This window comes from Hippopotamus amphibius, chromosome 3, assembly GCF_030028045.1.
Source record: "Hippopotamus amphibius kiboko isolate mHipAmp2 chromosome 3, mHipAmp2.hap2, whole genome shotgun sequence".
NCBI lineage: Eukaryota > Metazoa > Chordata > Mammalia > Artiodactyla > Hippopotamidae > Hippopotamus > Hippopotamus amphibius.
The window spans coordinates 165,197,057-165,218,606 of NC_080188.1; the positions used below are offsets into that span (position 1 = coordinate 165,197,057).

The 21,550-nt window shown below is 35.7% G+C and overlaps 1 protein-coding gene across 1 annotated transcript in view; it reads right to left on the reverse strand.

The window, feature by feature from the left end:
* The window catches only part of HMCN1 (hemicentin 1), a 460,484-nt gene that overhangs the window by 325,173 nt on the left and 113,761 nt on the right, over positions 1-21,550 (reverse strand). The gene's annotated exons all lie outside the window — the stretch shown is intronic.

Below are 21,550 nucleotides of genomic sequence, written 5' to 3' on the forward strand. Positions count from 1 at the left end.
CAATCATTTGCTGTCTATAAGAAGCACACTTTAAATATGAAGACACTGGTAGACGAAGTACAAAAGAATAACAAAAAAGATTTACCATATAAACATTAAACATAAGAAACCTGAAATTGCTTTATTAAAATAAGAAAAATTAGATTTGAGAACAAGAAACATTTCCAGAAATAAAAGACAGAGTTCAAAATGATACAGGGTCAACTCATCAAGAACACATAACAATTCTATATACAAATGCACCCAATAACAGAACCTCAAAATACATGAAGCAAGACCTAACATAACAGAAAAGACAAATATACAATTAAATTTTAGCATCTCTCTTTTGGTAACTGATAGAACAAGTGGACACAAAATTAGTAAGTATATAAATCTGAAAAACACTACCAAACAATTGAACCTAGTTGACATTTATAGAACACTCCACCCAACAACAGAAAAACACACAATATTCTGAAGTGCAAAGATCCACGTATGACTATTTGAAAATTAAACAAGATACTACTCAAGAACTCATGGATCAAAGGAGAAGGCACAAGAGAAATTAGAAAATGTTTTAAATAGTACAAATGAAAACGATATAGATTCTAATCCCTGGGGAGTTGCTAAAACAGTGCTTCCAGAAAAATTATATCATTAAATGCATACATTGAAAAAAATTTTAAAAAGGTCTCAAAGTAAAATAATGGTCTAGGTTCCCACCTTCAGAAATTTGTAGAGTAAGTCAAACCCAAAACTAGAAAGAAGAAAATAATAAAGAACAGAAAACAACAGAACAGATAAAAGACAAAGGAAGAAAGAAAAAGATATCAATAAAACTAAAAGCTGTTTCCTTAAAGTAAATTTAAAAACTTGATAACCTTTTAGCCAGACTGATCAGACAAAAGCTGCTTTAACCAAACTAAACACTGCTCTCAATAGCCTGACAACAGGGAAATGGATAAATTGTGGTCTATTCATGAAATAGAATATACTAAATAAAAAGGAATGAACTAATGATATACACAAAAGCATGGGTGAATCTAAAAAACATTAAACTAAGTGAAAAAACTAGACAAAAGTTTCCATCTACATGAAATTTTAGAAAAGACTAAGCCAATCAGGTGACGGAAAGCAAATCAGTGGTTGACAGGCTGAAAGGCAAAGAACAAAACTGACTGGAATGGGGCATAAGGAAAGTTTTAAGGGTGATGTAAATATTCTATAACATGATCGTGGTGGTGGTTATACAAGTGTGTTAATTTGTCAAAATTCATCAAAATGTACACTAAATATAGACGCACTTTATGCAAACTCAACCTCAGTAATATTGACTAAAACATATTATGTGACTACATAGCATGTATGGAAACATGGTTAGTGTCATAAGAATACAAAGATATACATATGTTATAAACATGCTTTGTGTTCAAATGGGGTAAAGTAGTAAATATATATGCATATATATGTATATAAATGCATGTAGGTATACTGTGATTCATTCACTCATTCATTGTTCAGAAAGCATGAAACTGAACTTTGCAGCAGGACAAGATGCTGAAGTGTTTAAGGCAAAATCCCTGCCCTTGGGGGCGCACAATCTGGCACTATAACAGAGATGAGAGAAACAGGAGAGTATGAAGAGAGGGAAGATTAATTCAAGTGGGCCCAAGGATTCAAGAGGCAGCTGTGGAGAAAGAGAACTCAACTTTGTGCCGTCTTTATAAATGGTCTCCCTCATCAACTATAAAACATGCCGTTTTTTAGCCCCCGATTTTTGCCAAATATAGGCATAAATTTTCTTCTGATAACCACTGAAGAGTTGACATTATAAATAACTATTTCTTACATTTGAAGACTTATAGATCAGAGAAAAAAAATTCATAAAATAAACTTCATTTGGTATTTCAATCTGCAAAGCTAAATGTTATTTTTACCATTCTTTACGTTCTAATTTCTGAAGTGGGAAATAGTGACTTCCAGGCTTGTGATTTTACATGAATGAATCCCCAATAATTTCAATTTTCAGTGGCAACTGACAACCATACTGATGCTCCTCAAATTTCTTTCTTTCTTTTTTTTTAAAACAGGACAATTCGTCAAATCAAACCATATGCAGAAATAAACACAGAAAACAGGTAAAGGCACAACTGTTTCAGTAGAAACTGAAGTACAATCCACTGCAGAGACCCCAAGCTCTACGCCAAACAAGCTCCAAGAAGCAGTTTACTATATGGGAAAAGAATCTAAAAAAGAGTGGATATATGTATATGCATAACTAACTCTGCTGTACAGCAGAAACTAGCACAACATTGTAAATCAACTATACTCTAATAAAAATTTAAAAACATAAAATAAAAAATTTTTTAAATATGATGCAAGATGTAATTTTTTTCACAGATGGCCTTTATCACTTGTGAACGTTTCTTCTAATTTGCTGAGCTATTATCATGAATGCATGTTGAATTTTATCAAATGCTTTTTTTGGTATGCATTGAGATGATCATATGTTTTTTACTTTTTATTCTGTTAATGTGATGAGCCACATTGTTTTTTTGTTTTGTTTTGTTTTGTTTTGTTTTGTTTTGTTTTGTTTTGTTTGCTAAGTCAATCTGGCATTTCTGGGATAAATCACGTGTAACCATAATGTAGTATCCTTTTCATATACTGCTGGATTCATTTTGCTACAATTTGTTAAGATAGTTTTGTCTCTGCCATAGAAAGTATTTCTTTGTAATTTTCCTTTCTTGTAATGTTTTTGTCTTGTTTTGATGTCATAGTAATGCTGATTTTATTAAGTGAATTGAGACATGTCGTCCCCCCTCGCCTTTTTTTTTTACTCTTTTCTGCAAAGAAAAGAAACACAATTTAAAACTACTTTGCTGCATAATCAAAGAATAAAATTATAACTAAAAAACAATTGATTCATTTCTTTGATACAGGCACAAGAACAATACATTAATCTGTTTATTATTCTTTCAGGTAGGGAATGATAAGCTGTGGATACTCCATTAGAGTTTATTCAATGAAGGGAGGCTCATAGAGTCTCTCCAGGTGGGAGTAAGCTTTGCTTCATTCCACAACTGCATAAATCAATGTACATTTGGAAAGCCTTCCACAGTCAATACAGCTAGCCAAGCACGTTTATGTGCCCTTTAAAATAACACTTAATACTTATATTCTAAAGAAAAAACAAGTTTAAACCTCTCAAAGTTATTCAGTCTGACAAACCTTCAAAATATATAATGGGTGGTTTTCCATTAGGATCTTAGCATTTTCTACATCTGTTTAGGCTAGACATTCTGAAAGAACAGTTCTTTTGTGAAATTCTTAACTTCAACTTGCAGGCCCCATCTAAAAGAGGAAGTATAAGGAGTGAGTGAAATGAACAAATACTAAAAGACTTATCCAAATATTTTAGAAGCTGCAAAAGTATTCAGAGTAAGTTTGGAAAAAGTACAAATTAGTTTTTATTTTATAAAAAACTGGCTATTCCTATTGTGTTTACTTTGGAAACCTCATCTGAAAATGAACTTTATTCTGTTTGATATTGCACCCTGAATTCATAAATGACATTTGTCTAAATCTATGTACTGAGTATTGCTTTATTCTACATTTCTAATAAAAATGAGGAACACTGTGAGGCAAGAAAGGACCCCAGGCTGAACAGCTGAAGTCTATCACCTGTGGATAGATACTCCAAGACAAAGATAATAGCAGAGGCAGAGAGGAGCTGAGCCCTGCCCACATAAGAGACAAAGAGACCATATGTTTCTCATTCTCGAGGTCAAGGAGACCTTCCTGACTACACATACACAGAAAGACTCCTTGGGGAACAAAAAGGGAGAGGGTGCCACCCCATAGTAGGTGATGTCAATCTACTCATAGGCCTCTTTGCTAGATCTGCTTTGGCTAAGAGATGCACATGCACGCAGGGAAAATAAAACAAACATAGACTCGGAGCCAGCCAGGCAAAGCAAGATGACTTGCCAGAGGAAACCCAGAAGAAATGCCCCATATAAGTGATCCACACTACCAAGAGGGCACAACTCTCTCTCTCAGGTCACCTGTGAGTCTATTCACACATACTCTTTTTCCTCCTAATAAACACTTTACTTGTTTCACTACTTTCCGTCTCTCTGTGGGAATTCATTTCTACAAAGCCGACAGGCCAGGGCCTTGTCACTGGACACTGGTACCTGGTGGTCTAGTGGCCAGGATTCAGCGCTCTCATTGCCTCGGCCTGACTTCAGTCTCTGGCCGTGGAACTGAAATCCTGCTTCAAGCCACTTCCCGCCAAGGCCACCGGAGATCAATTGCGGAAAAAAACAAAACAAAACAACCCAGGAAGGCAGGATCAGAATACCCATTCTTGTGGCAATTCTTCTACTACAAAATAATTGATATTCAAGACAAGCTATTTATTTCCTAAAGAAGATATGAAAGTGAATTAAGTTTATTAACAATCAAATTGGTCTCTTTGTCTGATCTTTACCTATCTGTAATTTTCTTAAATATATTGTGTAAGACAGTATTATGTCATTAAAAAGAGTAAAACGTTAGATACTACCAATGACTTTCTCCACCACAATAGACTATGCTAATATAGATATTACTACAAAAAGTGCATCTTTGTCATACATCTATTACTTCATATAAAGTAAATCAATGTAACAAACTCGAACAGCTCTATGATATCTCTGAATATTTACTTTTTTTTAACACTACAGTCTTTAGTGTTGGTTATCCTATTGGGAAAATAAAGAATCCCAAAGCAGAGGGAAAAGTACACCCAGTGGCAAGAGCAATCTGAACAATTGACTCTGTGGAAGTACAAAACAAACATCGGCTGATAGGCTGATTCAAAGGAACTTTGGAAGGGTCCAGAAGGGCTTCTGAAGGGTGGCAGAATATGGTACCCTCACATAAGCTTCCTTGGAGCAAGGATTATTTTGAGCTGAATATTTTGAGAAACAACAGGCACAGAAGAGGCTCTGAAAACAGGGTAGAGGTTACCCTTTTATAAGGGAAATTTACATTTATAAAGGAAATCTCCATTTGTAAGGGTGTCTCCCTTTCCATACCAGGAAGACAACACTGACTCTAAGTCACAAGAGAATCTTAATCAGCTTAACAAACCTTATCTTTGTTAACCTTGCTTTTCCTGGTCACCTCCCCAAAACTGCCCCCTCCCCACCAGCCACCTTTCCTTCTTTCACTTTATCCTGAAAATGGTATTTAAGCCTGAGTTCTAAGCCATCTTGGAGAGCAACTAATTTTTCTCTTGAGTATCCCCCAGGTATACCTAAGGTATACATGTTAATAAACTTCAGTTTCTTTTTCTCTTGTTAAACTGTCTTTTGTTACAAGGTTCCCCAGCTGAGGCACAGAAGAGTAGAGGAAAAATGATTTTTTCCTCTCCTCATCACCAAGATTCCATTAAAGTAAGTTGCAGGCTCTTGGCAGAAAGGAATAATAGAGAGAGCCCTGGACACTGAGTCAGAGTACCTGGGTTCAACATTATGCTCTGACTTAGAATCAGCATCCTTGCTTACATGGGACATGAATAAATTTAGATACAGGATTTCCCTGTGCAAGACAATTCCTTTCTTCTTCAACTTTTCATAACATAGAGTAGAAGACCTGAGATTTTATGCAAATATGGAAATCACTGGGGATTTCTTCTAGTTCAAATCTCAACTTAATTCCACTATTTCAAGTCTTCATTCATTCACTCATTCAACAGATATTAAGTTTCAGCTAGTCTACTATATGCTTGTCACTCTGGCAAGCAGCAGAGATATAAAAACAAAGCAGTTCTTGCTCATGTGACGCTTATAGCCTATTACAGTAGATATACTATTATAACAATACAACATGAGGATACAATGAGAGAGGTACAAAGGACAGGTCCTAGCCCAAAGTTGGGGATTCAGGGAGGTGCACTGAGAGAAATCACTTCTAACATGAGACTGAAGGATGCATGGGAACTGGCCAGTAAGGGAGGATAAGGGATTGATGGTTACTGGTACAGACTCTGGAAAGTTTTCTGGAAGGAAACAACAGCCCATCCAAAGTCTCAGATGACAAAACAAAGTGCATCAGAAAAACTAAAAGAAGTATGTCCTGTAATCAAAACAGTATGGTAGTGGCAAAAAACAGACACATAGATCAACTGAACAGAACAGAGAGCCCAGAAATAAAGCCACACACTAATGGTCAATCTCAACAAAGGAGGCAAGAATATACAATGCAGAAAAGACAGTCCCTTCCATAAGTGGTGCTGGGAAAACTGGACAGCTACATGTAAAGGAATGAAATTAGAACATTCTCTAACACCATATACAAAAATAAACTCAAAATGGATTAAAGACCTAAATATAAGACCAGAAACAATAAAACTCCTAAAGGAAAACATAGGCAGAACACTGTTTGACATAAATAGTAGCAATATTTTTTTGGATCTGTCTCCTAAAGCAAAGGAAATAAAAGCAAAAATAAACAAATGGAATCTTATTAAACTTAAAAGCTTTTGCATAGCAAAAGGTTACTGGTACAAAGGAAACCATCAACAAAACAAAAAGACAACCTAATGAATAGGAGACAATATTTGCAAATGATATGCCTGAAAAGGGATTAATATCCAAGATATATAAACAGCTCACACAACTCAACATCAAAAAAAAAAACCCAAAAAATCCCCATTAAAAAATGCCCAGAAGATCTGAATAGACATTTTCCAAAGAGGAAAATATAGATGACCAACAGGCAAATGAAAAGATGCTCAACATCACTAATCATTAGAGAAATGTAAATCGAAACCACAATGAGATATCACCTCACACCTGTCAGAACTGCTATCATCAAAAAGAACACAAAGAATGAATGTTGGCAAGGATGTGGAAAAAAAGGAACCCTTGTATACTGTGGGAATGTAAACTGGCGTAGACACTGTGGAAAAGAGTATGGAGGTTTCTTAAAAAACTAAAAATAAAACTACAATATAATCCACTAATTCCAATCCCGGGTACATATCTGAAAGAAACAAAAACACTAATTCAAAAAGATACATGCACCCCAATGTTCATAGCAGGATTATTTACAATTGCTGAGATATGAAAGCAACCTAAGGTCCATCAACAGATGAATGGATAAAGATGTGATACAAACACACACACACACACACACACACACACACACACACACAAAATGGAATACTACTGAGCCAGAAAAAAGAATGAAGTCTTGCCATCTGCAGCAACATGGATGGACTAGGAGGATATTATGCTAAGTGAAATAAGTCAGACAGAGAAAGACAAATACCGTATATCACTTACACATGAAATCTAAAAGAACAATAAACTAGTGAATATAACAAAAAAAAAAGAAGCAGAATCACAGATGTAGAGAACAAATGGGTGGTTACCAGTAGGGAGAGGGCACAGGGGAGGGGCAATATAGGAAGAGGGGATTAAGGGGTACAAACTATTATGTATAAAATAAGCTACAAGAATATATTGCACAACCTGGGAAATACAGCTGATTTTTACAATAACTATAAATGCAGTATAACCCTTAAAAATTGTGACTCACTATACTGTACACCTGTGTAATATTGTACATCAACTATACTTCAAATAAAAATAGGAAGAAGTACATTGTAACTGAACCCACATGGCTCACTCTACACTAAACCTAGTCATCCTCTACAATGGAAGTCCCTTCAGTTATCAATCTCTTTCTTGTACTGTCACCCTCATTCTGTTCTATGCTTTCTTCCCATTAACTTAACTTTTCCCTGATCCTTCTAGCCCAAATATTTCACCGTGATTTCTAAAAACCCCATTCCATTGATGGATTCCCTTACTCCCAGTCTTCACTAAAAATTCAAGGTACTTCCTAACCTCAAGAGAAATATGTCATTTAGGCTGGTTTCTTCTCCAATAACTTTCTTTAATGAAGGCTGTTCATTCTCCTGTACTCCATATATTGTAGAGACCTGGGGCAGCTTTCTCTTTCTTCACTATTGTTTGCCCCACCCCGAATAAAGCCCTGCTCCTTTGAAATCTGTATCAATCCATCTTTATTACTCTGTTGCTGCTGTTCCTCATTTATTGAAGACTTTGGCACCTGGCCCACTGTCTTTCTCTCTATCCCAAGCCTTGTCACCACAGTGATTTCTACATTCACACAGATGACCTGTCACCTGCTGACTTCTCAAATACCTTGACCTCCTCGCCTCCTGTAACCATATCATCAACTTCATTTCAGCCACAAACTCTCATAGCCACATCATGGGATTGGCTATTAACTAGGGCAGCTCCAGACATCTCACCTTCTCACCACAATCTCCAAATCCTCTAGTCTTTACACTTAGTTGCTCTTTCTAAAACCATTTTGCACTACGAGACTATGTACTACATCTATTTTTGCTTTAAAATGAATCCTTAAAACCTAACACATAGTAGGTAGGCCTCGACATTGTTTGATGAATGAATAAATGAGTGAAGTGAATAAAGCAAAGAATGAAAATATAAACAAATAAGAGAATGGTAGAGACACAAGTAAAAATGCCCTATGGCCACAGACTAAATGAGACATTAGGTGAGGAAAGGATGCACTGACTGGAAAGGCTAGTATGAAAATATTTTAGAAAGCATTTTAATAACTGACTGAATGTGAACAGCAAAGGAAGGGAAGGTGTCAAGGATGACTCAGGTCATTTGGGCTGGGATGACTACAAGAAGAGTGGTAACATCAAGAGCAAAGGGGAACTCTAAAAATGAGCATGTCTAGTGGTGAGATTCTAACTTAGAGCTGTGGGCAGCACAGTCAGGTTAAGCGGACCAAGGGCAGTTGGAATATAGGACGAGAGCTGGACATGTGGACATATCTGCACAGAGTAAAAGGAAAATCAGTGCAATTCATTCATTCAAAGCATTCATTTAATAACTATTAATTGAGCACACACTATGAGTCAAAACTATTTTAGGCATAAACAATGGATATGTAATATAATTCTAAGCAGAGAGAAATGCTATAAAAAATGAGGGAAAATGGGAACTAGAACAGAAAATGAGTGTTATTTTATACAATCCTTTGAGGAGAAAGAGACATTTAAGTAGAGAGCTAAATGAACTAAGGAAAGTGTCATACAGAGAAAGGGAGAAAAGTCTGAGTTATAATATCAAGAGAAGTATGTTTAGAGGCTAGTCAAGGTTGAAACAAAGACACTTAGAATAAGAGGAGCAAGAAGCACCAGCAAAGGAGGCAGAGAAGGAACAGAGAGATCTACCGGGAAGGAATGTCAATCATATCATGGATGCTCAAGGCAAGAGGATTTCAAAAAAGCAAAAAGCACCAAGAGTGTCACCTTCTACAATAAAGAATGAGGACTGAGGCTACAGTCTTGGATTACATCAAAAGAAAGTTCTAATTGGGTAAAGAGAGTGAAAATTAAGATGCCAGAATAAATAGGTATGAGGGGACAAAAGAATTAATTATCAGTCAAGAAGTCTGGTGAAGACAGAAGAAACAAAATTTAGAAGGTGGAGTTTGGTTTTTAACTTTTGGATAAATGAGATGATCTATCTCCTCCTAGATTCCAGAATCTGGCATCTTTAGACATCAGGTCTATGTGTAATTCATCCTTGCATCCCCATAGCTCACAGCATAGAGCCTCGTCTATAAATCCAGTCCGTAAGTATATGGAGGGCATTTGAAATTTTCTTTTCTTAGTGAAAATGCCTTCACTGCTTTTATTTTTAAAATAATATATACTCATTATTATAAAAGTCAAGAAAGCACATAAAGCAAAAAAATATTAAAATTACCTGTCCAGTAATTGCCATCAATATATTTGGGTATGACCTTTTCAATTTTTCTAGAGAGATGCATATATATATAAATGATTAATGTAACTGTAATCTAATATATACATAATTTTAATGAACATCATTTGAAGTAACAATTTAAATTACTTGTTTTTGTTAAATATTTAAATTTTTAAATTCATTATCAAATTATTGAGTTAATATATTAATTTAATAAGTATTAGCTGAATGAACAATTGGCAAATTTTCACAAGCAGGTTCACTAATGCTGAAGATTTTTTTGCTAGTCCCAGAAGAAATTAATATTCAAATATTAAATGGTTTAACCAGACCATGTGTTTTTTTTCCCTAAGTTCACAATTGTTAAAGGTGATAAAATACCCCCAAAATGATATTTTTAAAGTAAATAAGTTATTTGTGCCTATTTAAAATTATAATCAAGAATCTTGAAAACTGTTTTCCTTTCTCTTCATTCACAACAAAGCTGTTTAAATTATATGGCTGTTTAAATGACCTTAAAATACATTTTTCTTCTGGGGCCTATAGCAAGAAAGAGAAAAGCTATTTGTAATTTTTGTCACAAAGCCAAATCATGTCCAAAATGTTACAAGGGAGCTCTCAAAAGCAGCTCATACCATCTCTCAAAAGATTTTGCCTTTATAACCCTATTACAGTTGGTTCATTCCAGGAATGCATAAGGAAACTTGGAAAATGTATGAAGCGTGGACTCTGTTTCCATTTATTTACCCTAGGTCATAGGAAATTTCTTATATAAAGCTTCTTCTACCTTGTCTCTTAACTCTTTCATCTCCTCTTTGCTACTGCAGAATAGAAGCAAAAATTAGATTGTCCCTGTTAAATGTATCTAATTTATGCTGAAACAAGTGCAAATAAAGATAAATCATGATATATACTTGGCATTTACATAGCATTTGCAACCTAATATCTTCATGGAACTGCTTACCACTTCACTAAATAAGCCTACTGTTTTCAAAGGCGTCTGCTGGTTTGTTTTTAAATAGAAATATCAGAAGTAAAATCATGAGTTTTCTTCATTCTTTGTACATGAAATCCCTTAAACTGCCTTTCAAGGAAACAAATTCATATGTTTTCTCCAGACGTATTAAGCTACTTTAATTCATGCAATTATTTCTGCCAAAGGTACTAACCAAGTCTTTTCTTACAACTTTAAAATAATATTTACTTAAGTGTTTAGTACAAAAGTTATGCCTTTTTTCTTTCATATGAATAGTAATTATATAACAGGACTTTGGGGTAGGTAATTAAGAAAAGAAAATTTAAAAATTATATAAACTCTTCTATGTCTAGAGATTAGCAACAGACAATTACCTTGGACCAAGTTAATTATCGTTATTAAAGGAAAATACTAGCAGTAAGTACCTCTTCATAAGGACAAAATATGTAGAACCAAGACCTTTTATTTCCCCTCCTTCTATGATAAATAAAAGACTGACCTTTGGTATCCTGGGCACACAGATTTCTTGGTCAGATGGAGCAACTGGCCTAGACATTCAGACGCCTTTTGGAAACGAAGGGACTAAGATTCCAAAATTCTTCTTCTTAATATTCAAAATTAGGTCCTTTTCAAAATAACCTGGACACATGACCTCACTCAATTTTTCAAAAAAAAAAAAAGAAAGAAAACAGAAAAAAACCTTGCTATCTTTAATAATTCCTAGATTGGATGATTAAAATGTAATTGCTTTCATTTCCATTAATTTTTTTATTGAACTATAGTTGATTTATAATGTTGTGTTAGTTTCAGGTGTACAACATAGTGATTCAGTTCATACATAATTTTTCAGATTCTTTATTACAAGATATTGAATATAGTTCCCTATGCTATACAGTAAATCCTTGTTGTTTTGTAATTGCTTTCTTAACAATGATATAAAATCTTTGCAATATACAAATACAATATTTTTGAAACAACAGGTATATAACCTCTTAAATGTGTTAATTCTCTTGTTCTTTCTTAATTAATATAAGATCAGATATGCCCTGGTGTGTGTGTGGAGAGAGAGAGAGAGAAAGCATGCCTACTATTTTACCATAGACATATGTCTGCTCTAAACAAAAAGCTTTAAAAGGAACCTTTAAATTTTAAATAGATAAAATATGAAACAAAATATCCAAATTGTTGCAGCTCTGTGAAAATGGCTCAATAGAATTTTATTTGCTTCAACACTACAGATTTTCTTCATGTTTTCTTGTGTTCCTTTGTGGTTCCTAATAGGAACTCTTCAAAAGATCATGGTCAGTGACTTCAAAGGCTAATTAGTTGTTTCAGTTTTAAATATCAAACATTTGGACATTTTTTTCTCAACTCAAATCTTTAGCTTCCATCAAAACTCCAGCAAAAATAACGACCAAGCCTTCTAAATGGAGATAAAAGATCATTTCTTTCAAATCAGTGCAGATTTGAAATGAATTTTTCAAAGACTTTGAGATTGACACTGTAACTTTTTGATTGTTAAGACTCTTGCAAACCCAGACTTAGCTATACAAGTGACTGATTGATTCAGTTAAAACTGACAGACATCTCATAGTCAAAATTAATATTTTATTTCAGCTTCCAATCAAAACAGAATCAGCTAAGTAAACAGGTTTATTTTTTTTCTACTTATTTTGGTCCTGTTGAATGCATGTAAACTATTAGCTAACATTTGCCCTTAAATAACATTTTTTTTTCTTTAAGAAATATTTTTCAGGCATTTATATAAGCTTCTTTTCTCCTTTCTCTTTGCTTTTTTGACATTTTAGAAAGAATTTTCAGTGAGTGGTATCCAGTCTGTTTTCTGAGTTTTGTAGACAAATAATAGCAGAGGTCAAATATCATGACTGTTTTTGGAACACTTCCACAGTGAAACTTACATTTCACAGGCAGTGAGTTTTGTTTTGTGGATATGACTCCCCTGGCCCTTATAGAATGTACTGCCACAGTTTGTAACTAGTGCTTCAAACAGTTCCCAGTGTCAATATGTACACGAAATCATGAAATGAAAGATAGAATTCCCATTTTTTTAAAGAGCATATCCTTTTAAACACTCCCTATTCCCCACTATTTCACATTGCAGAAAGGCTCTATTTGACTCTTGGTATATTTTGCCTTTAAGATTCTATTGAGATCAGTCATCTTTTTTTTTCCACTTGCAAGGAATAGTATGTATGTCATTTTTTATGTTTTATGCATACTTTAAATGTCATTTTGAAAAACTGTTCACATTCTCAGAAGCCTATGAGCAATAGATAGTTTTTTCTTTTTTCATTTGTTAAATATTTAATAGATAGTTTTTTAAACAATAAATTAAGTATGTTATGTTTTGGTTTTTTCCTAAACAAATGGAACCATACAGTACACTTGGCTTCATTTAGCCATATTGGTGACCTATAGAGCACTCCCAGGTGCCCAGGAGTGATCAGATAACTACAGGAGGATTCCTTCCCAGCACACACTCATGACAATGTGTCATTCTTAGCATAATAATAGAGGAAGAAAGCATTCCACTGGAACTAAGGTACTATTCCTTTTTTGGTATTTTTGTGGCTGTAGAGACATCCCTATTATTTCACAGTATGAGTTCTGAGCTCTTCACTTCATTTTCAACATTTAATTAGGCAAAATCAAAGGGATATGTGGAAACATTTATGCCTTGTTTTCACACATTTCCTGAAGTTTTCTAGATGTTATAATTGTCTATTATACATTTTCAAATTTCAGAGGAAACACCCATTTCTACGTATTTTCAAGGTCAGCAATAAGGTTATGTTTTTGAAATAATGTCTGGTGTAAAACTTGAAATAGAGGAAAACAAAATGGCAGATCCCTCATTTCAGAGCACTAATTGTTTAAAACCCTGAGTATCAGAGCCTCATCATTAAGCCCATATGCAGAATTTGAATTGTAGTCACAAGTAGCCTTTAGCCAAAATCGCAGGAAGGGACTGTGCTGAACTCATACTCCAGCAAAGCCTACAGTTTTTCTAATATCAGTACTGACCCTTGAGAAAAGGAATATGAAATTAGCAAGAGAAATATACCCAGTAATCTCTAATCAATGAGGCTTTTTGTTGCCAGGTTGTTGGCATTTTTTACCAATCAGTTGCAAGATTGTCATTTCATTTTCCTGGGTTTCAGTTACTTCCTCTGAAATACCTACTGAATTCAACTCTCCCCTTCCCAGTGGAAGTTCCTTACTAGAAAAAATAAAGACGTTTTCTTTATCTTAGAGTCTCAATTCATGTTACAGACAGAAAGATGATCATCTGTTCTGTCTTCCTCCAGAAGAACTCCATGGACCTGTCTATTTCTCAGCTCTAGGACACTTCTCTCGCCCAGTCACCCCTCTTCCTTCCACGCAGGGCACCCAGGGAATCGGGCTACTTTCCTCCCCTCTCAGCAGCTGCAACTACACATGCTGACTCCAGGAAGACTCAACAGCAGTGGGATTCACTCTCCTCGGGGCTTCCTATACAGTGCTCATCTTATTATTATTACTAGTGTTTCATTGGTCACTAATATGGTTAAATAAGCCACGGGTACTCTACGTTTCCATTCGTTTAGGGAAAAAACAAAAAATAACATAATTTATTGTTTAAAAAATTATCTGTTGCCCATAGGTCTGTGATGATTAAAGGAACGCACTCAGCATAGTGCTTGGAATATAATAAGCACTCTATAAAGGTGACCTATATTATCATGACTATAACTGATGTTATTACCATTCCCAAAATAAGCAGTTAAACCCTTTATCTTTAAATGGTTTTACTGTGATGTGAAAACAAGAAAACACAACAAATACAGGGAAAACTGCAAATGTTTGAGAATCTCACAAAGTCTTTAGTAGTTCTGAGTCCATTCCCCCTTAGGTATTTATTTGTAAAAGTGGGGCTCAGTGAGCCCTCCACTGGATAAGGGCATCTCCAGGATCTACAATCAAAGCAAAACCATAGGTTCTCTCTGGCATAAGAGGACATCTAGGCTTGCTGATTTCCAGTCTCCTGAGACTCTATTCAACTTATTATATGTATTCCTTATTTTATTTAAGCCTCACAACAGTCTTGTGAGTTAATTAGTACACCTGTTTTCACATGAAGAAACAGTCTCAGAGAAGTTATATAAAGTTACATAACGTTGTCCAACTAGCTAAAGACTGAGAAGTCATTCCAACCCATACCTCCCTGATCCTAAAGCCCCATCACAGCATGCTGCCTTTGGCCATCTCAACACAGATGGACACTAAATACATGTTTCTTTGTTTTAGGAAAAAGTATACAAATGTTGCTGGAACATTTTGACTAACATGTATCACTAAATTAAAATAATAGCAGTTATTTATTGACATGTTTCCAAATACAATAACCTTATGAGGTAGGGACTATCATTCTCCCCATTTTCAGATGAGGAAATTGAGACAGAAAAACTATGTAACTGATCTAATGTCACATGGCTGGGATATGAGCCACGGTCCCAGAGCCTGAAGTCTTTACTGCACAATACTGCTTGTGTTGGATACTTCGATTTTGCCCCCCCAGATCCATTCTCTGCCCTTCTCCATTAAGCTCTCTGTCCAGGGACGCTGACCTTTATGGACTGCCTCACTAGGGACTCCTTGGTCTCCCAGCCTCCAGTTAGACTTGGGGAAATGAAAGGGATGAAGAAAGAGGAGTTGGGTATTTATTCTCCCGGTTCCATCCTCTAGGGCTGCAGTTTGCCTGTTAGAGGCCCTCAGCCTTGATCTCCCTGGGTGCTGGTCCAAGCTCTCTCCTCTATTGTTGCTGGACTCTCAGTGCTTCACCCTTTCCCTGATGGCTGCCCTTAGGCCTGCCCACACCTCGGTAATCTGATATTTATTAAACTCTCTTTTGTCCCTGTCGAGTGAGCCATCTGTTTTCTGCCCAGATAACTACCAATATCCTGCTTCTTTAATCATTCTTAGAGTAAAAATTCTGGGAGGACCTCCCCTCTCTCCTTGCTGTTGTAAGAAAATTGGTAGTAAACCCTAAGAGCATGTTGTCTTTAGCAGCGGTTAGAACAGTCTTGCCTAGGAGACTTAGAACTGAGATTCCTAATGTCCTGGACTTTTACCACCCTGCCACTTATTCAAAGAAAAGTAGATAGCATTTCCGTGCCTTTCCAGCCCCCTAAAAAGTATGGGATAGTAAATTTAGATCAGATGCCCAAGTCTATTGTTAAGAGATAGGACAGGGGGAATGGGGCTTGCAGTTTTGCTATTTGAAAAAAATATATTCAAAAATAAACAGACAAAATTTTTTCAAAGGTTTATTATGTGCTGGGGTCTACTGAAATTTCCCTATTTGCTTAAACTTATATGGTTGGTACTATCATATATCCTACCTATCAATGAAGAAACTGAAGTACAGAGGAGGTACATAACTTACTGAAGGTCATGCATCTAGTAAGTGGTAAAGCTGAGATTCAAATCCAGAGAGTCTGGCATTAGATACCCCCTGTTCACTCCCATTGGCCAAGGCATCAGTTAGGACCCTGAGAAACAGAGTGTGTGCCCTGGTCTTCAGTGAGACCCATGGTCCTTCCTGAGTGAAGTTTTTGGCTGGTTGAGGAGTTAGGGTGGCCTCCATCAGCTATTATCACCCTGTAGTATGATTATATTCACTTTCCTCCTCTAGGTTCCTTGAAAACCAGGACGGCATCTTGTTGGTCTTCGCTTTCCCAGCGTTTAGTGTGCTGACTAGCATCAAGTAGCCCAAACACCTGCTGAACAAATAAATGAGGGTGGAATCTCTGACGTGTCACTCTATTGTTAAAACTGCATCCGCTGATGAAAACAAAAGAGGAAATCAGAGGCAGGACTCACAGTGGTTAAGGGTGCAGTCTCAGGAGAAAGAATGCATACATCCCCTGTGTTCAGACACTTAGCACCTAGCAGCAGTTTAACCCTGAGCAAGATGCTTTCCCTCCCTATGTTTCATTCCCCTCATCTGCGAAATGGAGGTGATGATCATGGTGTCTTCCTTATAGGCAGTGGTAAGGATTAAGTGAAATGAAATGAAGTGAAATGAAATGAAATGAAATTGAAATGAAATAAAACTCAACTCTTGTTGAATGGCCATAACAAGCACTCAACCATTGTGATCTGGTATTATTTTCTTAATCACAGGCACTCACCAAGGAAAGGAAAGAGTTGTGGGAGTCTTTCATGTCTAACAGAGAATGACAGTTGAGAAGCGTATGCCCACACCAAACAGAGCAGCACAGGGAACCACTCCAGAAGAAAGCATTGGGTGTTATAAAAGAACACTGGAATTAAAACATCCTACACCAAAGACCTGCAAGTTATATGACAGGGAAGTCATTAAGATACATTCTCATGGAACTTCTAAATATCACTGACCTCCTTCAAAAAATATAAATTTCTTGGCAATTATTTCTTTATTTAATAAAACTTCCTTCTGATATAACATAGCCAGCTAGCCAGCATTACTTAGAAGTGGGGAATAAAACCAATCCCCAAGCCTGGCATGTGCAGAGAGAAGTTTTTTGGTTTGTTTTGGGGGGGTTTTTTTGTTGTTGTTTCCTTCAGATCTCTATTGGAGTATAACTGCTTTAAAATGTTGTGCCAGCTTCCGCTGTACAACAAAGTGAGTCAGCTGTATTTATACACAAATCCCCATATCCCCTCCATCTTGAGCTTCCCTCCCGCCCTCCCTATCCCATCCCTCTAGGTCATCACAAAGCATCCAGTTGACAGCGAGAGGTTTTTTGGGGGGATTGGAAGGGGAAATGTTTGAAAACGTGAATTAGGAGAGGTGGAGAGAAAGGATGGGGAAACTCAGAACAAGTGAATTATCCATTTCATAATGGATCTTTTGTGTTAGGTTCTTGGACACAAGAATATAACATCTGTGGGTAACTTTGAGACTTCAAACTTGGACTTTTCTTAAACCTAGGAAGCATTCATTAGACCATTAATGACAATCACCCAGTTTACAAAGAAATGAAAGAGTCAGACTATTTAGTTCCTTTTCCACCTTCAAAGGTAAATTGTTTAAGTACATCCTTGAGATGTGCCTTAACTTGTATTTCTAAAATGTAATACCATACAATGATTTATATGCCCCTGATGCTAAGCCAAATAATGTTTTTACTTTGGTTTCTCTTTTATGTTAAATAAAGATGAAAGATACCTAGATCTTCTTCAAAAAAAAGAACAGGAAGAAAGAAAAAACTTCAAGTTATCTCAAGAGAGAGCTGACACAAAACATACCCCACTAGGTCAGGAAATTGATGAATTGGGTTAAGAGGGTAAAGCATAAAACTCTACAGATTCCTTTAGAAACAGTAAATGAAAAATTGTTCTAGTAAAATGAAAGGACTCAGTACATGTACGGCTTCACTGCAGTTCTTATATCTATTAAATGTGCAGATATTATTATAGCATCTATGACCCTTAGAGTTTATAATCTTTATATAATAGGAGAATCTAGAACAATTAGAAAAGAGAAATGGCTAAATTATATGCTAAAAATTTTGCAAACCCAATTTTAACACTATCACTATGCTTTTTTGTTAACAAAATCCTTTACCTGGGTGGCTTTAAGAAACATACTGGCTTATACAATTCCAGTAACCCCTTCACAATATCTTTTGAACCATCTCTCCAGCCTCTTCCCGGATTTTCCCACTCAAATTTATTTCCCAGCAACAACAAGCAGTCATCTGGTTTCTAACAAACACAGTGGCACAATTTCCCCACTTTGAAAGCACAAGAACATCGCTATGAGAATTATAACAATACTAGTTAACATTTACTGGGCACTTACCTGTATCAGACCTCGTGTGGAACATTTCACATACATTATCTCATTTAATCTTAAAATAACTTCCTGAAATGTATAATTCTATTATCCTCATTTTACAGACAAGGAAACTGGGTCTTACAGAGACCATGACACAAAGAAATACAGAATTCTTATCAGTTAGGATGCGTTTATCTTTAGGTAACTTAATACTCAGCTCTAGCTGACTGAAACAAAGAGATCACTTCCCTAATTCTGAGGTTTAGAGATAGGATGGTCTGAGTGTTGACTTAATCCAAAGGTTCTGGATTTTCTTAGCTCTACACTCCCCCTTGTATTTGTTTCATCCTTAAACCTCTATGAAGATGCCTGCACCAGGCCTGGGATTCACGTCCATGCAGGACAATATCTAGAAGAGAACTTTTCCAAAACACCCTTAGCTAAATTTCTCTTGAGTCTCAGTGGCACAAAGTAGATGAGATGACCTTTCCTGAACCAACTGGAAGGAGGGGGAGGAATCACTACGGTTGTCCTATGAATTAAAGCTCATCCTTGCTGGCATCAAACTCCAGCTTATAAAAATGGACAATTTTAGCAATGCTTTTCACTAGTCCTTTTCTGCGTGGCTAAAGTTAAAGATCAGAATATCAGTTGATGATCTGGGAGAAAACCACTATTAACATACTAGAGGGTTAAATTTCTGTTACATATCTACATCTATAAAATTTTCTGTAATTTGCACTAAATTTTTTAAACTGTTATTCCTGTAAATTATTTAATATTTGTCAGAATTATTAGGACTACAAAAAATATGCATCACTCCATTTGTTTAATAACTAAGCCTGTACCACTCTAGGGCTTATATTCTCCATTTAAGACAATAGTATTTTCAGTTTTCCCTAAGCCAATTTTCTCTGAGTATATGAACATAAATAGAGTTACATTTATAAGACAGATGAGGTTATATTCTAGCTCTGGGGCCCAACTCTTAATAAAGTCCTATGGTTCTCTCTAAAAGTTCACCCAATTTGTTTTGAGAATCTTCAAGTTATGCCTGACCGCTCACAGCAGGTTCAAGTGACTGGTCTTTCAAATGCTCTAGCTGCTGGCCATGGCCATGTCTCTTCTCACCTCTTCTCTTCTCTAGTACCTTCTTCTGGGAACCACCCTGTCCACTGGGCATGGTATCCTCTGCTGGTACCAATGCCCCATCTGTCCACACTGAATACCACTACCACTTCCCCAAAAGCCTCACAACCCCCTAAGTGGGTGGTATCCTCACTGATGCGAGAGAGAATGACACTCTTCCTCATTTACGCCCTACTCGGTGCTGATGACATTGACTGCAGCCCAGAGTGCTACATAATTCCAGGTTAAAAAGCAACTCCAAACAGTGGCCTTTCCATCATTAAGGTCAAGCACAGTGTATGGGATGGGACAAGAAACCCAGTTCCTGAGAGAGTCCCTACATGCATCTCCAACTCTTGTCTACAGGCTCCCAAATTCTCATGCAGATATTTATTCAAATAACTGCTAAGGGCTCTTGCTGTTGTTGTCAGACCTGCCTGGACATTTCTGGATCCCTACAGTGGACACAATATGGACTCAAGCCATAGCTCCCTCTAAGGCTGTTTCTTGCTAGGAAGAACTGGGCTAAAGTAAACTTCCAGGTTTGTATATCATATATTAATAAAAAATATTTTTGCTAAAATGTTTACTCTAGAAATTTCCAATGTCCTATTAGTTCCACCATGATGTAATAGGAACTCTTTAGTTATGAGAGGACTACTGAACCATTTCTTTCAAGACAAGGGAGTTTGTCATGAAACTAATAGAACTTGTATACTGACTATATTCCCTGTGCTGTCCATTACATCCTTAAAACTTATTTATTTTATACTTAGTAGTTTGTACCTTTTAAACCCTTTCACCTATTTTGCCCCTCTCCTCCACCCATTACCCTCCGGTAATTACTAATTTGTTCTCTGTATCTGTGAGTCTGTTTCTGTTTTGTTACATCTGTTTGTTTTATTTTTTTAGATTCCACATATAAGTGAAAATATACAGTATTTGTCTTTCCTTGTCTTATTTTACTAAGCATAACACTCTCCAGGTTTTATATATACTATACTATACATATACTATATATATATATATATAAAAAATATACTTATATAATATACATATATAATCCTGTGCTACAAAGAGAAACCCATATTTTTAGCTCATACCAGAAACTTAAATATTTACCACACATTAGATCACAAAGAGGAAAAAAGGAAAACACACATACACACACACGTCTACATGTATGTGCACATGTGTGTGTATCTGTGAATACATAGATATAGTCAATCACGCTGGTTATCCTTCAATCAATAGTTGCAAAATTGTTCATTAAGAAAAATTTTAAATAATACTAATTGCAGTAATGACAAACAAACAAGAAAATAGAATGTGTATAGATACACTAACCACATCAAATCAAAAGCAAATTATGCCCATGTAAAATCTTATCTTTATTCTGGCATGTTCCTAGAAACTTAAGTGAGAGCCAAATAAATAAATAAGTAAACAAATTTTATCATCACAAGTAAGGTCAAGGCAAGGTAACAAAAAGAAATAATCATAACGATTAGACATATCTCAAACACTTTTTTAGAAAATACCTAGATTTTCTTAGTATATGTTATAGATTTTATCATAAAAAATTTTAGATAAGTATATACTTATTGAGTGATAGTTTTTACTTTAATATTAGAGATCAAACTTCATTAGAATTTGGCTTAATAACTAACTTTTTTACATTCTACTTCGGTAAACAAATGTAAAATGAGTCAAGTAAAAGTCAAATCAAGCCTCATTTTACCAGCGATCCAAAAGCTGTACAACAGAAGTACAAATTGACCTTACTAAACAACAAGAACTACAAAA